This window comes from Sturnira hondurensis, unplaced genomic scaffold (genome assembly GCF_014824575.4).
Source record: "Sturnira hondurensis isolate 20B ecotype Veracruz unplaced genomic scaffold, ASM1482457v3 Scaffold0019006, whole genome shotgun sequence".
Classification (NCBI taxonomy): domain Eukaryota; kingdom Metazoa; phylum Chordata; class Mammalia; order Chiroptera; family Phyllostomidae; genus Sturnira; species Sturnira hondurensis.
In genome coordinates, this window is record NW_028091637.1 from 5565269 (window position 1) to 5581754 (window position 16486).

At 41.2% G+C, this 16486-nt stretch overlaps 1 protein-coding gene across 3 annotated transcripts in view; it reads left to right on the forward strand.

Moving 5' to 3' along the window:
* Nucleotides 1-16486, forward strand: part of LRRC3B (leucine rich repeat containing 3B) — an 85846-nt gene that overhangs the window by 20597 nt on the left and 48763 nt on the right. For 2 of the 3 annotated variants that reach the window (XM_037070784.1, XM_037070783.1), the window contains exon 2: nt 4831-4917. The exons of the other annotated variant lie outside the window; for it this stretch is intronic. The gene's annotated coding sequence lies outside the window, so the exon portion shown is untranslated. The remainder of the gene's footprint in view (nt 1-4830; nt 4918-16486) is intronic. 3 annotated transcript variants of the gene reach the window in all.

Below are 16486 nucleotides of genomic sequence, written 5' to 3' on the forward strand. Positions count from 1 at the left end.
TGCTCAACACTCTGTGCTGTGTGGGCAGGTGTGCTTGTCAATCACCCATCATGAAATGGGCAAACACATTGAAAGAGTCTTCAGAAAAATTCACTGAAGCAGAATGCAGCTTCTCACAACAATACCAGCTGGTGCACTGATATAGCTGGGTTCTTAGAACACTCCACTAGTGGATGAAGCCTGTACTCCAAGGGACTGCCCTCCAGAAGATAATTTTGTTTTTTTTTTAGTTCCCCTCTTATAGATGTACACAAATAATTTTTCATATGTATGTATACTTGGTAAACACTAGAAAATATAGAAAGTATAGCAAAAGCACTAATATCAGTATTGCTTCTTAGGATAAGAAATAGTTTAAATAAGTCAATTGAATTAAAGTAAAAGATCGCATAAATACCTATACAAGCAGAACTCCAATGCAGCAAAACCCTTGAAGGGAGTAGGTGAGTGACTCATATGTGGGAAGCACTAACCTAATTGCATCATAAAGATTTGAACAGATTCAGGAATGGTCTGATCAGGCAACACCTGATACCTATGCCAGAGTGTTTTATTCTTCATTGGTCTAGTATTTCAGCCTAAAAATTTCTTTGGGAAATATGGGTTATTTCACATCCACTTTATTTTGATTATGTGAGATACTTCGTTGACTGTGAAACTTTAACCACATATGATTAGCAGAAATAATCAAGCAAATTAAAATGAAGGGAAAATCTGTAAAACAACTGTACTCTACAAAAATCTCAATGTCATAAAGGACCAAAACAAACAAAACCCAAAAGATCACATCTGGGGAACCACTCTAGAGAAAAAAGAGATTAAAGAGATGTAATGGTGAAATATAATGTGTGATCCTTAACTGGACCCTGGATAAAATATAAGTTATAAAGGACACTTGGGTCCACTTAAGGAAATTTAAAAACCAACTGCATATTAGAAAATGGTGTACTAAATTTTAAATTGCTTGAATGTAATGATTTTAGTCTGGGGGACTAACCTTGGTCTTATTAGATTGATGCTGAAGTATTTACAGATGAAGTACATCAATCTCTGCAACTAAGTTTCAAATAGTTTAAACCAAAATATATCTACATGCACATATACTCACATGTACACATAAAGCCCACAAAAACACAGCGATATATACATGCAGATAACACACATAGGCACATACATATATACAGACACATAGACGTGTACCCACATACATCAACACAAGCCACAGGCAAGTGTACAGAGACAGAAAGCAAATGTGGCAGAATATTAGTAGTTGGTTAACCCAGAGTGTTCACTGTGCAATTATTGCACCCTTTCTGTAGACTCAGACTTAACTTTTTCCAAAAAAAAACACTGCAAGAAAATACTATACTTTTTGAGATAGGTCACAGAGATAATCTAAGAATTTCACTGTTTGAGGGGGATATGAGGAGGTTAAATGGTAATGGAAAAAATACATTAAGAATTTTTTTTAAAAGAATTTCATTGTGTAAATCAAGAAGTAGGTGTTCAGGCCCTGGCTGGTGTGGCTCTCTGGATTGAGTGCCAGCCTGCTAACCAAAGGGTCACTGGTCTGATTCCTGGCTAGGGCACATGTCTGAATTGTGGGCTAGGTCCCCAGTAGGGGGCACACAAAAAGCAACCACACATTGATGTTTTTCTCCCTCTCTTTCTCCCTCCCTTCCCCTCTCCCTAAAAATAAATAAATAACATCTTTTTAAAAAGAAGTAGGCATTCAGAAATTGGATAACAATTAAAATTTTTTACTATTATTTCTATTCTTTAGTACACCCCATTAAAAAAATTGTTCTTGATTTTGTTTTGCCCACCCTCCCTTCCCCGTTAGCATCTGCCAGCTTAATCTCTGTGTTTGTGGGTCTGTCTCTGTTTGACTTTGTTTATCCATTGTTTTTTGGATTCCACATATGAGTAAGATTATATAGTATTTATCTTTTTCTGTCTGACTTATTTCACTTAGCACAATACCCTCTAGGTCCATCCATGGTGTTGCAAATTGCAAGATTTTATTCCTTTTTATTGCTGGATAATATTCCACTGTGTATGTGTAACACCTCTTCTTTACCCATTCACCTGTCAGTGGTCACCTATGTTGTTTTCTTATCTTGGCTATTCTGAATAATGCTGCAAAGCACATAAGGGCCCATATGTGTTTTTAAATTCGTTTTCTTTTTCTTTCAATAAATACCCAGAAGTGGAATCGTTGGCTTGTATAGCAGCCTGTTTTTATTTATTTATTTATTTTTTATGAATCCCCATACTGGCTTCCATATTGGCTGCACCAATTTACAATTGATTTGCATTTCTCTAATGATTGCTGACATTCAACATCTTTTCATATGTCTGTTGGCCATCTGTATGTCCTCTTTACAGAAATGTCTATTCAGGTCGCCTGCCCATTTTTAATTTTTTTTTTTATGTGGAGTTACTGAAGTTCTTTACACAGTTTGGATAGTAACCCTTTATCAAATGTATCATTTGCAAATATCTCCTCCCATTCAGTAGGTTGTCTTTTTGTTTTGTTGATGGTTTGGGATAAAATTTGTCTTAACCTGTTCAGGAGCATGCCAGGACCCACAATGGCTCCACAGCTATTCCACCACGAATATTCTCTCTGCTAAGTAACCATTAGACATAAAGCCAGTCTCTGGTCAGCAGAACCCAGGACAGACGGTTCATGGTGACTGCCTGGATTCTAGCCTACAGCTCGCAAAACAATACTGTTCCAGAATAGCCTCTGCTCTGGTAGAAGAAGACTTTTTGTGGATTCAAAAATCCTTCAATAAATATTTATTGTTGACTATGTTCCCGGTATTGTTCCTCGGGGCAAAGGAAGATGGTCAAGCTCCTGCTTCTTATGGAGATTACATTCTGGAGTGGGAAGGATAGAAGTAGCCAAACAAGTGATGAGATGAAGCGGAATATAGGCATTTACTAAGTCTCCTTAAAAAAAGAAAGCACGGGGGTAACATGACAGGGAATGATGAAGCAGGGTGGTTGTGGAAGGCCTCTCTGAGGAGATGATCGATCGTTGATGTCACAAGGAAGAGTCCTTTTATTTTAAATGTTTGTTGCTGTGTATCCCTAATTCTCAGGGCCTTTGAGCTTGTTCCTGATGTCAAGGTCAAGGACCTTCTGCAACCTGACTGTTCTGCTGGACTGCCACAGGGTCAGTGTTTCTGGTGTATTTCACACCGACTGACACTACAGAGCAGCGCTAACACACGGGTGTGCTCTTGTTCGCCTGTTCTCTTACTGATGAATGCAGGTGTTCTCGCCACACTTTTTATCTTCATGACGGACTTTTAAGGAAGTTTAATTTAAAAACCACACCAAGCTCATCATTTGCTCATACTGACACACGGTGATGAAAGTGAGTTATTGTTCCTGAATAATGCTGCAAAGAAGCCTTCCAACCGGCAATTTTCAATAATGCCACATTGGCACCCCTCTGAATTACTATCTGCTTTGGCTAATTTAATATGACAGGTTTCTAAAGCAATTTGAGTTCATGCGAAAGCAGTGGCAGAGAGAGTATTTAAACTTGCTTAAAGGAGGGTGGGGGAAAGAACTTACGTTGCAATCTCCTTGTAACACAGATCAAGATCTATTTGGACTCATTTCCTGGAGGCATTAAATATGTTTAATTTTTTTCTTTTTCCATCACCTTTTCAGTTACATCTGATAATTGTATGCTATCTGCTCTGCTTCAGTTTACCCCAGAGTGCAGAATCCATCAGCTGGTTCTCCAGCTGAGGGGCCACCGAGGACAGGAAGTGGAAACACTATTTCTTAGCATTAGAGAAATTGCGATGTTAAAAAACCAGGTCAACACATGCCCTTCATATAAAATCACTCATGAGATAAGCCAGCAGATAAAAAAGATCCCATGTAGGATTCTGAATATCAGTGTTGCTTCTCCTTCCTCTGTTTCCACCTGGGTGAACCAAAGCTGTTCTTCCAGATGGCAGGGTGTGGGCCAGGCAGCATGGTATAGCAGAAAACTAAAGGATTTAGAGTCAGAGAACCTGGATGGAGGCCCAGCCCTGCCACCTATGACTGTGAACTTGGCTCAAGGCCTGGCTCATTGTAAACATTCAACAATTATGAGCCTCATTTCCTCCTCCTCCATCTTCTTTCTTTATGCATGCTTACGCATGCTCAGGTAGGGAGGCCCCTACCATTGTCTCCCTCAGCTGCAGTCAGCCATGCTGGCCTTCTTTCTGTCTGCAGAACATGCCAAGCATATTCCTCCTTCTAAGCTGCTGAACTTACACTTCCTTCTGCTTGACATGCCCCTGCCACACATCACCCCATGGCATTCTACTCACTTTTTGCTCTCAGCTCCAATGTCACCACTCAGAGCAGACTTTCCGCCCTTGGTCACTCTCTAACATATTGCCTTGCCCGTTTTCTTCATGGCTCCTCTCACTGTGTTGTTACCTTGATGACCTATTTGTTCATTTTCATTATCTGTCTCCTCTTTCAACCCTGAGCTCTATGGGAGTAGAGGGCCTTGACTGTTGTAATGATACCAGCCGCTGGTACATATTAGGTGCTCAATAAAAATTTGTTGCATGGAAGTTATTGGGACATCCATGAGAGAAAGAAGAGGCTTGTAGGGCTGTTCTGAGGTCAGATGACACAGGTTTCAGAGAGTCGTTTGGAAACTATCAAACACTTACTATTAGGCCTCCTCTGCTATGATGCACCCCTTCCCCCTGCCCCAACCTGAAGTGTCCTTTCGCATTCTTGCGGCATTTTCTGTAAAGGTCTCACATTTCTGACACATAATTTAACTGCTTTCATTGGCAGGCATTTCAAATGAAACTTGGAGGAATTTGAAGCACGATGAAAAATTCTCCAGCTTGGAAACTGGTACTCAGCAAACAGTTTACAGATGTAAGTACACAGAGCAGGCAGCGTTTAAACAATGCCCAGCCTCCGAGGCAGACTGTATTAAGAACTCAGGCTACCCACAGCTTCCCTGTGCCAAGTTAGGCCTCAAGAAAATGCCATCGTATGCTTGGTCTGGGGGAGTCAGAAAACAAATGCAGAGGGTTCAGTTTGGAGGCAGACACAGTGGTGCCATGGCCATGGCCGTGAACTATTTTTGCTCCTTGTGTTCCTTCAAGACAGCTCTGTGATGAGGGACAGTGGTGACAATGAGCCATTGGGGACATCTTACCCGTGGGGAAGAGGATTATTTTTTCATCTACCCACCATTGTGGATACGTTTCAACCTTTACTATTTATGATCATTTCAGTCTTCAATCAAGATGTAGTATGTTGGATTTGAAAGAGCTTGATTTAAATTGTGGAGGGGAAGGAAGGGCGGTTACAGAAATCTCAATTCATCGTGCATGATGTTTAGAGAGATGTGCTTTTGTAATAAGTGAGCAAATTACCCTGATAGTGACTGAATCAGGCAGTGGAGTGTGTTGATTTCAGAGGGTAAAACCTCTTCCTCTCTGCCACCCTGTAGAGACGCTACTGAACGGTGCTGTGCCTTCTCCCCTCCGCATCCCGGTTTTTCAGGAAGTTAAAATGGGTTAAGTGTCATTGGAAATTGAAATTCCTAGCTTAAGAAAATGAAAACAGCCCTGGCTGGTGTAGCTCAGTGGATTGAGCACAGGCCTGCCAAAAAAAGCATCACGGTTTGATTCCTAGTCAGGGCACATGCCTAGGTTGCAGGCCAGTTTCCAGCAGGGGACACACCAGAGGCAACCATACATTGATATTTCTCTCCCTCTCTCCTTCCCTTCCCCTCTAAAGAAATATTAAAAAAAAAAAAAGAAACTACATTTGAGCCCTAGGGTTCAGGGAGAATGCCCAGCCACTCTCTGAATTCTCCATACTGTTTCTTTGGAAACTTTAGCTTGGAACGCTTCATCTTTAGTTCAGAACATCATATCAACCTANGGAGTGTGTTGATTTCAGAGGGCAAAACCTCTTCCTCTCTGCCACCCTGTAGAGACGCTACTGAACGGTGCTGTGCCTTCTCCCCTCCGCATCCCGGTTTTTCAGGAAGTTAAAATGGGTTAAGTGTCATTGGAAATTGAAATTCCTAGTTTAAGAAAATGAAAACAGCCCTGGCTGGTGTATCTCAGTGGACTGAGCACAGGCCTGCCAACAAAAGCATCACGGTTCAATTCCCAGTCAGGGCACATGCCTGGGTTGCAGGCCAGTTCCCAGCAGGGGACACACCAGAGGCAACCATACATTGATATTTCTCTCCCTCTCTCCTTCCCTTCCCCTCTAAATGAATAAAATTTAAAAAAAATTAGAAAAAAGAAAATGAAAACAAAATTTGAATTTGGAAAGAATGACTTCACCTGTGGCTCTCAAACTGTATGATCTCCCTCTACTTTGAAGTATAAGAATTTTGGTAAACTGAGTCAGAAAAGGAGAGTGCACAGCCAATCAGATTTCTCTTCCCCCCTCTCCAGAGGACCAGAATCCTGCCCCTTTGTCCTAGGACATAGGGTGTTTCTGTTGAACTTCCAAGAGAAACCCTCATGAAAATGTTCACATCTCCTGAAAAAAATATATCATGAGGACTTTGATGCACAAATATTTAAATCATAGTATTTTTAATTTGAGTGACTTAAAAAACAGTTAAAACACCAAATTTGTAATATGGACTATGCCTTAAAATGAGTACATTATCCGTAATAAAGAAAGATAAATGTACTGACTGTCTACCATCTTAAAATTACATTTCTCCCTTAAGACAACTCAAAAGTAAGAACAGGCATTTTTCTGTTTTGGAGAACTGAAGTTCCTTGTCCAGAGTTCCGTTTAAAGAGGAGAGGTGAATTAATTTAATTAGCACAGGAGAAATAAAAAATTAAGCGCGGCCCTGAAATACAGCTTATTCAGAGGATTTAAACACAGCATTTTTTTCCTGAAGCTTCTTGTGTTTTCAAGAAAACAATTAGAAATAGAAGATGGATCTTCAATTCCTAAAGGTGTCCAAGGGTTTCGTATTGATCATCTCACGGACGGCCAGGTTGCTCCCGGTAGAACTAACCACAAGATAAAATTTTCTTGGAACATCACATAAGTGATTCTTTCCCTTGTTTTCTTGTTTTTGAAGAAAAAAAAGCCTCCAGTGGCATCTGTAAAGAAACTACATTTGAGCCCTAGGGTTCAGGGAGAATGCCCAGCCACTCTCTGAGTTCTCCGTACTGTTTCTTTGGAAACTTTAGTTTGGAATGCTTCATCTTTAGTTCAGAACATCACATCAACCTATTAAGAGAATTTTCCTAGATGCTGGTTCTGTGACAGTTTTCCCCAGGCCCTTATCTTCATATTCCCCAAATGAAAAAAAATTAATTCAGGCTCAGAGTTTTAATTTTATGGTCTTTGACCTACATCCATATATTCCCATTATATTTGAAGGAGAATTTCCTCAGTTCAGGTCTCTATCATTTTATGCCCACCCTCAAATTTACTTGCTCTTTACCTTCTCACTCTACCTCAGTGCTTGCTTTATATTACCAACAGATTCATTTTCCTAAAATACTGCTTTGAGTTGGCTATTTTCTTGCTTAAAGCATTGGGTGGCTCTCAGCTATGAATTGTACATCCCTTGACCTGGCATTCAAGGCCCACCATGGCCTCCCTCTCCTTCTCCTAGTGTATTTCATGGTGCATCTCAATGCTCACACTGAACATCATCCCAAGATTGATAGACTTTGAATATCCTCTACATTTTCTAGGCCCTGATGTAGTCTCCACTTAAGACTTTCTCCCTCCTCTTCCTTTTTACTTACCCAGTGGTATTGCATCCTTTCCAAATGAAGGTCAAGTCCTAATGTAGAAGTTTTCCTTGACCACCTCTGATTAAAGTACCCCCTACTTTTAAATAAGCTTTTTTGCTCTTGAATTTATTTGCTCTGTTTTTTTTTTTTATTTTGCCTTTTATAAGCTGTGCCCGGGACTAAATGTCTTATGGTCCAGGACTGTGTCTCATACCTTTGTCTACCTCTTTTCACTGCCTAGCTTCCCTTCTTACATGATAGGTATTCTGCAAATATCTGTTACTCGTTCTCAGAAGTGAAGTAAGCCTCTTCTGGTAAATAGGAAATCTAGGTGGCTCCCATTTCTTAAAAAAATTTTGTATTAAATGTATTGGGGTGACATTGGTTAATAAAATTATATACTTTGAAGTGTACAATTCTATATCATCTGCATATTGCATTGTGTATTTACCATCCAAAATCAAATCTTCTTCCATCATCACATATTTGACCACCTTTTTCTGCCCCCAACCCCTTTTTCCTCCAATAACTGCCATTCTGATGTCGGTGACTAGGAGTTTTTGTTTGTTTCTTTGTTTGTTTGTCTTATTCATTTGTTGCTTTCAGTTTTATATGCCCATGAGTGAAATCACATGGTTCTTGAGTTTTCTGACTTATGAGTCAAATAAGCTTTTCTGTCGAGCCTCAGAAACCATGTCAGATCACTTTACTTCCAGAATATGGGCTGTCATTGCCAGAGTCGCAACGGTCCATGAAAGAGAGTGTGAAACATATTTGGAAGTGGGAGCATGTTAGACCTGCAAATGAAGAGAGAGGGGTCACTCAGCTCCCCCACCAAGTGGTATATCTAGGGTGAGGCAGGAGAAGCAGCATATCGTGGAGACAGGCAATAAACATGCACATAGAGAATTTAAAACTATCGTGAAACCAACTACAAGTTGTTCTGCTTCTTATCACCAAACATTAGCATACCTCAACAAATATCAATAATAGAACACCTTTTCTTCCTCGGAATATGCATTTCTGTTACTGTCAAATTTTAATAACATAAGTAAGCTCCAAAGCATGTTATTGTGATTATTGAATAAGTGCCGTATTCTACATGGAAGTTAATTCGGAGAAGTCCTGGTGATACAGATGTGCACACGGCCTCAGTTATCTACTGACTGAGGAGGACCAATGGTCTCAGACCCTTCTCCTGCTCAGGCACTGCTCGTGGCCTATGCTCTGTGGTACCAGGTACTCTGCCATTTAAATAGTAGATTTAGAACAAACAGTGGAGCACAGGGATTGTAAAACTAGGTAGACCTTGAGGTACATTAATTCTGCCATTCTCTGTGACCGCTTATGGTTTTGGTTTTTGCTTAGCTTTTGGGCGCTTAAGAAATGCTCTAGAAATCAAATCCAAGTATATGATTTTGTTTGATATGTGCACATTTTAGTTGATACATGAACTATATTGTTCCATTTTATGATTATCGTAGAAAATGATTTCTTCCATAGGGAGGCAGGATATGTTAAAAATTATTTACTCCTAGAGGCATTTATAGTAAGAATTCCCATGCATTGGCTGTGCTTGTTTTACTGAAGAACAATTTCTGAAGTCTCCAGACACAGCCCTACACAAATGTAAATGCCACCTTATTAGAGAAGCTTTCTCTGATCAGCATTTGAGATAGGTGACCATGCCCCTTGCCCCCTACCCCAGTCTTTGTCGTTCTTATCCAAGTTTGATTTTCTACACAGCACTTACCACCCCTGACATACTACACAGGAGCTTGCAGGTGTGTATGTTCACTTGTTAGTATTTGTCTAACAAGTGAGTGTTTGTATTTGAAACTATCGTGAAACCCAGCCCCACAGGGTCAGGAATTTGCTTTATCTGTGCTGTATCCTGGAGACCTACAAGGTAGTCTAACATGGAATCAAGGCTCAATAAATACTCATTGAGTGAATGAATGAATGAGAGAAATGTCATAATACATCCCACAGACACCTCTCATTTATTTTCTTCTCTCAGGAGCCCATCTAAACAAACCTTCACGCGGGTTACAGAAGTCCCTTATTGCCTATCCTAACAAACATGCTTTTCTCGAAATAGATGGAAAATTGTCTCAATGTCCTTACCGATCAATTCTGCCTGGAATGCTAACTCAAAAGGTGGCAGCATAGAAAAAATAGCCATATATCGAGAGATTACTATAGCTAGGCTCTTTAATATGTATGACCTCCACGAATTCTCAAACAGGCTATTTTATAGATGCGGAAATGACAACACTCCTGTGATCACCTAGGCCTGTCCTGTCCCCGGGACCGGGAAGGAAGGACAGCTGGGGACTGCGAAGAAGAGCCCCACCCGTTGAGGCGTTCTCTCCGTTTCTCACAGCCTCTGCTGCTTTGGCACCTGCTTCCACCAGCATCTGCTGCCGGGAAGTGTGTGGTGTCATCGCACAGCTGTGAAGTGGGGCAGAACAGAGTAGCAAATGGAATAGCATAGAGGAGCCAGGCAACTAAATGCGAGGCTCCAGGGAGGTAAGAGAACAGGAGCAGCTCAAGTTCAGCAAGAATAAAGTTCCTCTCTGGGGAGGGGATGTAGGAATCCTTTAATCCAAAGAGGACACGCCGTTTCAAATGTCCGTGTACGAAGTGTGCCTCTGCAAAGGTACTCATCATTTTGTCTCAGACTTTGAATGACTCACCCACAGCCGTACTTTAAAAAAATAATCCATAGATGTTTATGGACTTTAAGATAATATTTTTTAAAGTGTATACTTTTTTATTTAAAAGTTTAAAATTCAACTAACACAGTCATAACAACACTGAGGGAAGTCAATAAAGCATCTCCCTAAATTTTATGCTACTACAAAGTATGTTCAATTTTTTTTGGATTCTTTGCCTTCCAGTTCTGATCCATATGCACACGTTTTTATTACAGCATAAGCCTGTATCTTTAAAGTGCTAGAATCTGTTTCTGGAAGGAGTTGTTTTCACGGCCACCAGGGCAAGGTATTGTCAGGGTCTAGGAAGAGGTGAAGGGGTGACAGCACCCCTTGGTAGATTCATGTTCAGGAAGAGGTCACCCCAAAACAGGAGGGTGAGCTTATGAGAAAAAAGAATGGACAAGATGTCAGTGGACATACTAGGAAGAAAGAACAAAAGTGCCTAAAAGACTAGATTAAAAAATGGAAGAGACACAGGTGGGGAAAGAGAAAATGAGGAAGAAGAAGATATTAGTGGGAATTAATGAAAGGAAAATGACTTGCATCTCTCTGACATTAAATTTGGCTGACTTGTCTTATATCAGGACAGTTTCTCCCTGAAATCTAGAATTTCTGTCATTTTTCCACAGGCAGAATAACAAAGATGGCAGAAAAGCTGATTTGAAATGCGCATGTGAGTTAAGAAATTGGTCCGTCATTAATAATGTTTTAGGAGAAACCGGCACGGCATTTCTCACCAATTTGAGCCTCGAGGAGGCTGAGAGAGGTGGAGTATAAAACAAAACCTGGACACTATCAGGAGGAAGAACTCACAGCAAACAAAGCTGACGGTGTCCTTTAAATAACAGTAAGATAACCTGAAGTCTAGCAGAGATTCTGAGAACTCTTGATCACGCTGGGTTTATTAGACCCTTAAATCATTTTTCTGATCACAGCTCAGAACCAGGTGTTAGATTTTACTATGACCTATCATGCTACCCTTTTAAATTCTCTCTTGTTTGTTTCTGAGAACAGATTGTACCAGGCGTGTGTCAGGAGGTATCAGGCACAGTCATTCTGTAAAATGCCATCTTGAAAACAGTGGTTCATCGGATTGATGGCATTTAGTTTATAAAGAGGTGACTTGTATCTTGTGGACACTGGAGGAATTTATAGTGTCCATACCTGGTGACACCAGATGACTGTTTTGGTTTGTTTTGGTTCGTTTTCTCGTGTCTAAGTAACAACCTGAAATAGCCTACAGGATGCATTTCCTAGGTGCAGACACAGTCCAAAGCCCGGCAGAATTTACCGTGATGCCTTCCTCTTCCTGGTGGTCTGTTCATAACAACCTGCACAATTATGTGACAGAATCACGATGGAAAATCCACCAAAGACTTGGATGTGCTAGAATAAGACCACGTCAGGCTTAGCCAGCCCGAACTCAGATCTGTTCAGAATGCTCCATTGAATTCTTGAGTCGTTTTCCCACTGCCACTCCATCTGTACCCAGGTGAATACACATAAAAAGCCGACTGTCCAAAGCAGGGACCCAGGGAAGGTCATAAACATCCCTAGTGATGGATTCCCAAATCCTGCTCCATACTAGAGACTCTTGGAAAGTGTCTAAAATCCTCCAAAGCCCAGGCTATACTCTATACACATTAAACAAGAATTTCTAAGGCGGGGCTAAATCATCAGTTGTTTTAAAAGTCTCTCAGGAGGTTTTGATACATGACTATAAAATAAAGTAAGGTATAATAAATGCTGAAGGCAAATGCGGTTACGCTCTAGGAGTACTTCAGAGATGAGAGAAATAGCAGACTTTCGGCAGGGGGTAAGGAGGTCGATCTAGGCAGGACAACACAAGCAAAAGCAGAGATAAGAAGGTGGGTGGCGAGACAGTACAAAGCTCTTTCTGGCTGCAGCCTGGAGCCATAAAGGACCAGAGAGACTACCAGCGAGTGCCAGACTATTCTGTGAAGGGTCTGGATGCCAAGCGGCTAAAACCCGTGTGTAGACTTTCGTAGGCAAAGGCAACCACTGGGCAGAGAAGGTGTTTTGTTTGTGTTTTTGTCTTTAATGAACATAGTACCAGAGTGAACAAGTGCCTAGAATGAAGCAACAACTATAAACCTACAGCACATTAGGAGGCTAAAGTTGCTTTAAAATGACATTTCCTAACCTTATTACCTTACGTGTTTATGGTTTTTATTGTCTGTACTGTTTCCTATAAATGGACTTTTTTATTTTTACTGAAATAGATCTGTGTAGAATGTATGACTATATATGCGTATTTATCTACTTATCAAATATTTCTATGACATCCTCAATGGAAAACTAGTGTCATTTCTCATAGATAGACGTTTAGTCTTAGGAAATAATACTACAAAAATAAAACCAAGTTGTTTCTTGTTAGACACTCTTACCTGTTTGCAATGCTGAGTTTGGGGCCTAGTCTCTTCAGGAAAAGGGAAGATTTGCAAGTGGCGTTAACGACAGAGTAGCACTACGCTTGATGGTGGCCATGAGGATGGAGTAGAAGGAATGGAGATGAGGCAGCTCAGAGGCAGACGCACCCACACTTTGACCAGTGGGCCTTGTTGGCTCTGCAGGAGGTGGTGAGCATTTTGTCAGTGTTATCCCAGAGAATGGAGTCACAGTCTGCCATGTGTCAGCTTTAATGCTAAAATACAAGCAAGGGACGTGGGGAGAATCACAGTAAAAATCACAACAGCGAATCTTTGGAGATGCTTTCGGATCTAATCATATCCTTTTATTCTGCCTGCAGAAAAGGCAGCTCCCGATGGTTTGATAATCCCAGGAAGGATGTACGTGCTCTCAGTGTGAATGAACTTAACTGGTAACATAGAATGTCAATAAAGATACTTGAACTTAGGGATTGTCCCTTGTTAAAATGCAATATTGAATAACATGAGAATTTTGGAATGGCATGGAGTTTAAAAGCAGTGTACTGCATGGCTATAGTTTTATATGGGCACATTTTATTTTGGTGATGATTTGATTAGATATTTAAAAAATATTTTATTCATTTCTCTTTAGAGGGGAAGGGAAGAAGAGAGGGAGAGAAATATTAACGTACGGTTGCCTCTCATGTGTCCCCCACTGGGCTGGGAACTGGCCTGCAACCCAGGCATGTGCCCTGACTGGGAATCAAACCTTGACCGTCTGGTTCACAGGCCCACACTCTATCCACTGAGCTACACCAGCCAGGGCGGTTTAATTAGATTTAATTAGGCGGGAACCCTGTAGTGTCCACATGTCATGTTGATATGTCTGTGTTATGTTCACTAGGCGCTACAATAAAGGGGAAATTTCCAAAGTCAAGTTTTAAAAGGACAAGGCAAAGATAGTAATGAAGGAAATAAGCCTGTAGTCATAGACCAAACATTATGACCCTATCCTAAAGCCAGTGAACAACAGATAAGAAAATGTAACTCTTTTTAACCCTCTTGAATTCTCTGAAAGCCGCTTAGAAGCATACTAATGTCTGTATCTTGAGTTACATGNCCCTGTAGTGTCCACACGTCATGTTGATATGTCTGTGTTATGTTCACTAGGCGCTACAATAAAGGGGAAATTTCCAAAGTCAAGTTTTAAAAGGACAAGGCAAAGATAGTAATGAAGGAAATAAGCCTGTAGTCATAGACCAAACATTATGACCCTATCCTAAAGCCAGTGAACAACAGATAGGGAAATGTAACTCTTTTTAACCCTCTTGAATTCTCTGAAAGCCGCTTAGAAGCATACTAATGTCTGTATCTTGAGTTACATGCTGCTTTGTTGATGTAGACTGTTGGTAAAATCCAATTGAGAGCCTCTGCCGTGGTATGACTTAGGCATTCGCTGATAAGTACATCTTACTCAGCAGGTTGACTGGGGATTATTAGTAAAACCCAGTCATGCTGGAGACAAATACACTTCTGTTCATTTCACCAATTCATTTCTGCTGCTTTGCATCCACAGCAATGACCTTTGTGTTTTTAATAGTCATAACGGTCTTCCGTAGTTCTGTCCTCTTTAGAATATCAAAAGAAGAGCTCGTGTCTCTACTCCACGATCGACTACCTGTATGACCTGCAGCTACACTCAAGCTGTGTTGTGGTGACAGAAAAGGTCCGCCGGGCACATGCTAAATAATATCAGTAGTGCCTGGCAGTTACCACGTACCCTTTATGTGGCAGGGTCTGTGCTAAACATGTCATGTAAGTCGTGATATGGCTTAAAATGCACCATAACATAATTGCTGCTTATTATCACCATTTTACAGATGAGGAAACTGAGACTCTGAGAGGCTAACGGACCAGCCAGAATTTGCACAGCTAGTAGATGATAGAGTTGGACTTCAAACTGAGGTTTGTTCACACAGCCTGATCTCATCTACTTCTCTACACTGCTTCCAAACGGCTGTGTCTGATTGCTCACCTCTGCAGGTCACTTTGACTCAGTGATTTATGAGTGTCCTAAAGAATCACTGCAGGGGGAGATTTGATTGTCTCTGTGAAGCCGAGAAAGGGGTGCGTGGCTGTTGCTGTTTCCCCAAACAGTTGGTATGCAGGGCTGCCAAGATCATCTAATACTAAAATAAATGGACCCAAGCATGTCATGACTCAGCACAACAAAAGTTTCTTTCTCATTCATAGGATTGGGCAGAACAATTTGAGGTTGGTGGTCAGGCGGAAAGGGAAAGTGACCTTGATCCATGTGGTCACTCGGGGACCTAGGCTGACTGTGGCTCTATTATCACCAATACATGACTTCCAAGGGTGTCATGTTTCTCATCTGAAAATCAGAGTCACTGGCCCACACTGCTTTCTACTTCACAAGGTAGAAAGGTCAAGATTAGAGTGAAATAGGTGCGTGGACATTCTTGGCAAGCAATTTAGGACTACGCATGGAAGAGCAGACAAAGACCTAGACTGGTATAGAATCCAAGTTCCAATTCTTGTTTCTGGCCCTTTGTGGCCATGCAGACGTGACTCACCCAGTCTTCTGAGCTGCAGAACGTTTGTTAAGAGGAAAAAACACTCCCTTTACCTTCTTTATGGGGATCCAGAGTACATTCAAGTCAAGAGCCTATCCATAAGTGTGTGAAAACCATCACATGTCAAAGAGATATTAACATGTGCCATTTTGGTGATCACCCGTCCTGCTGTTTAAGGACCCGTCACCCGAAGAGTGCTTTCTGGACCCCAAACACCCAGCTTTGCCCTTCTCTCCCCACACAAATGAAGTAGAATATTTATGCATGAAAATAACATACCGTGAATAACTGCAAATTCCTGAGAGGACCGCCTGAATCACCTCCATGATTGGCATTCCCACCTCGCTAGGTAGATGCTTGCCACCCGGTTGATACTTACTGAATTTTATTCCATTTTCAAATATACTTTCTTGCCAAAGACAAAGTGACCAAGGAGCTGGTGCAATCATGGTTTGTGACTAACCCCCCTGAGACATAACCTGGTATGGTTATGTCTCTCTCTGAGGGTAGGGCTTACCCTGAAGGATTGCATTACAACTTTTTTACCTGGTAGGTCACCTTCCTGAATGGATGGCGTTGGTCATTTGAACAGACTCAGACTTTCTTTCAGGCATTGAGTGGTTCCAGAGTTAGCGTGATTCATGAAGTTACTCCCCCTACCCTCCTGCACTTTTTTTAACTAGTTGGGAGACTCCTAAACTTCTTCATTCCAGCCAAGGTGCTTGTTCCTTTCCAGGTTGCCTTCCGAGCCCAGTTTTGGGAAGGGATGATTGTCTGGCCTGGCTTTTCATTCATTTCTGGGTTCATCCAACTATAAACCCAAGCCTGCTCATCTAATTATGGAGTGTGATGGCTCATTCTTGTGTTTTTCTGGGTTGTGGCAGCTGAGGCCACATCTGCTTTTTCAAGCTTTGGTAAGTAAATAACAAGAGACATTAGAGAAACTCAGCACGAGACTGGCCGCCTTTAGTTCTAGAATGGTTGCTGAAGTGTATCATAGT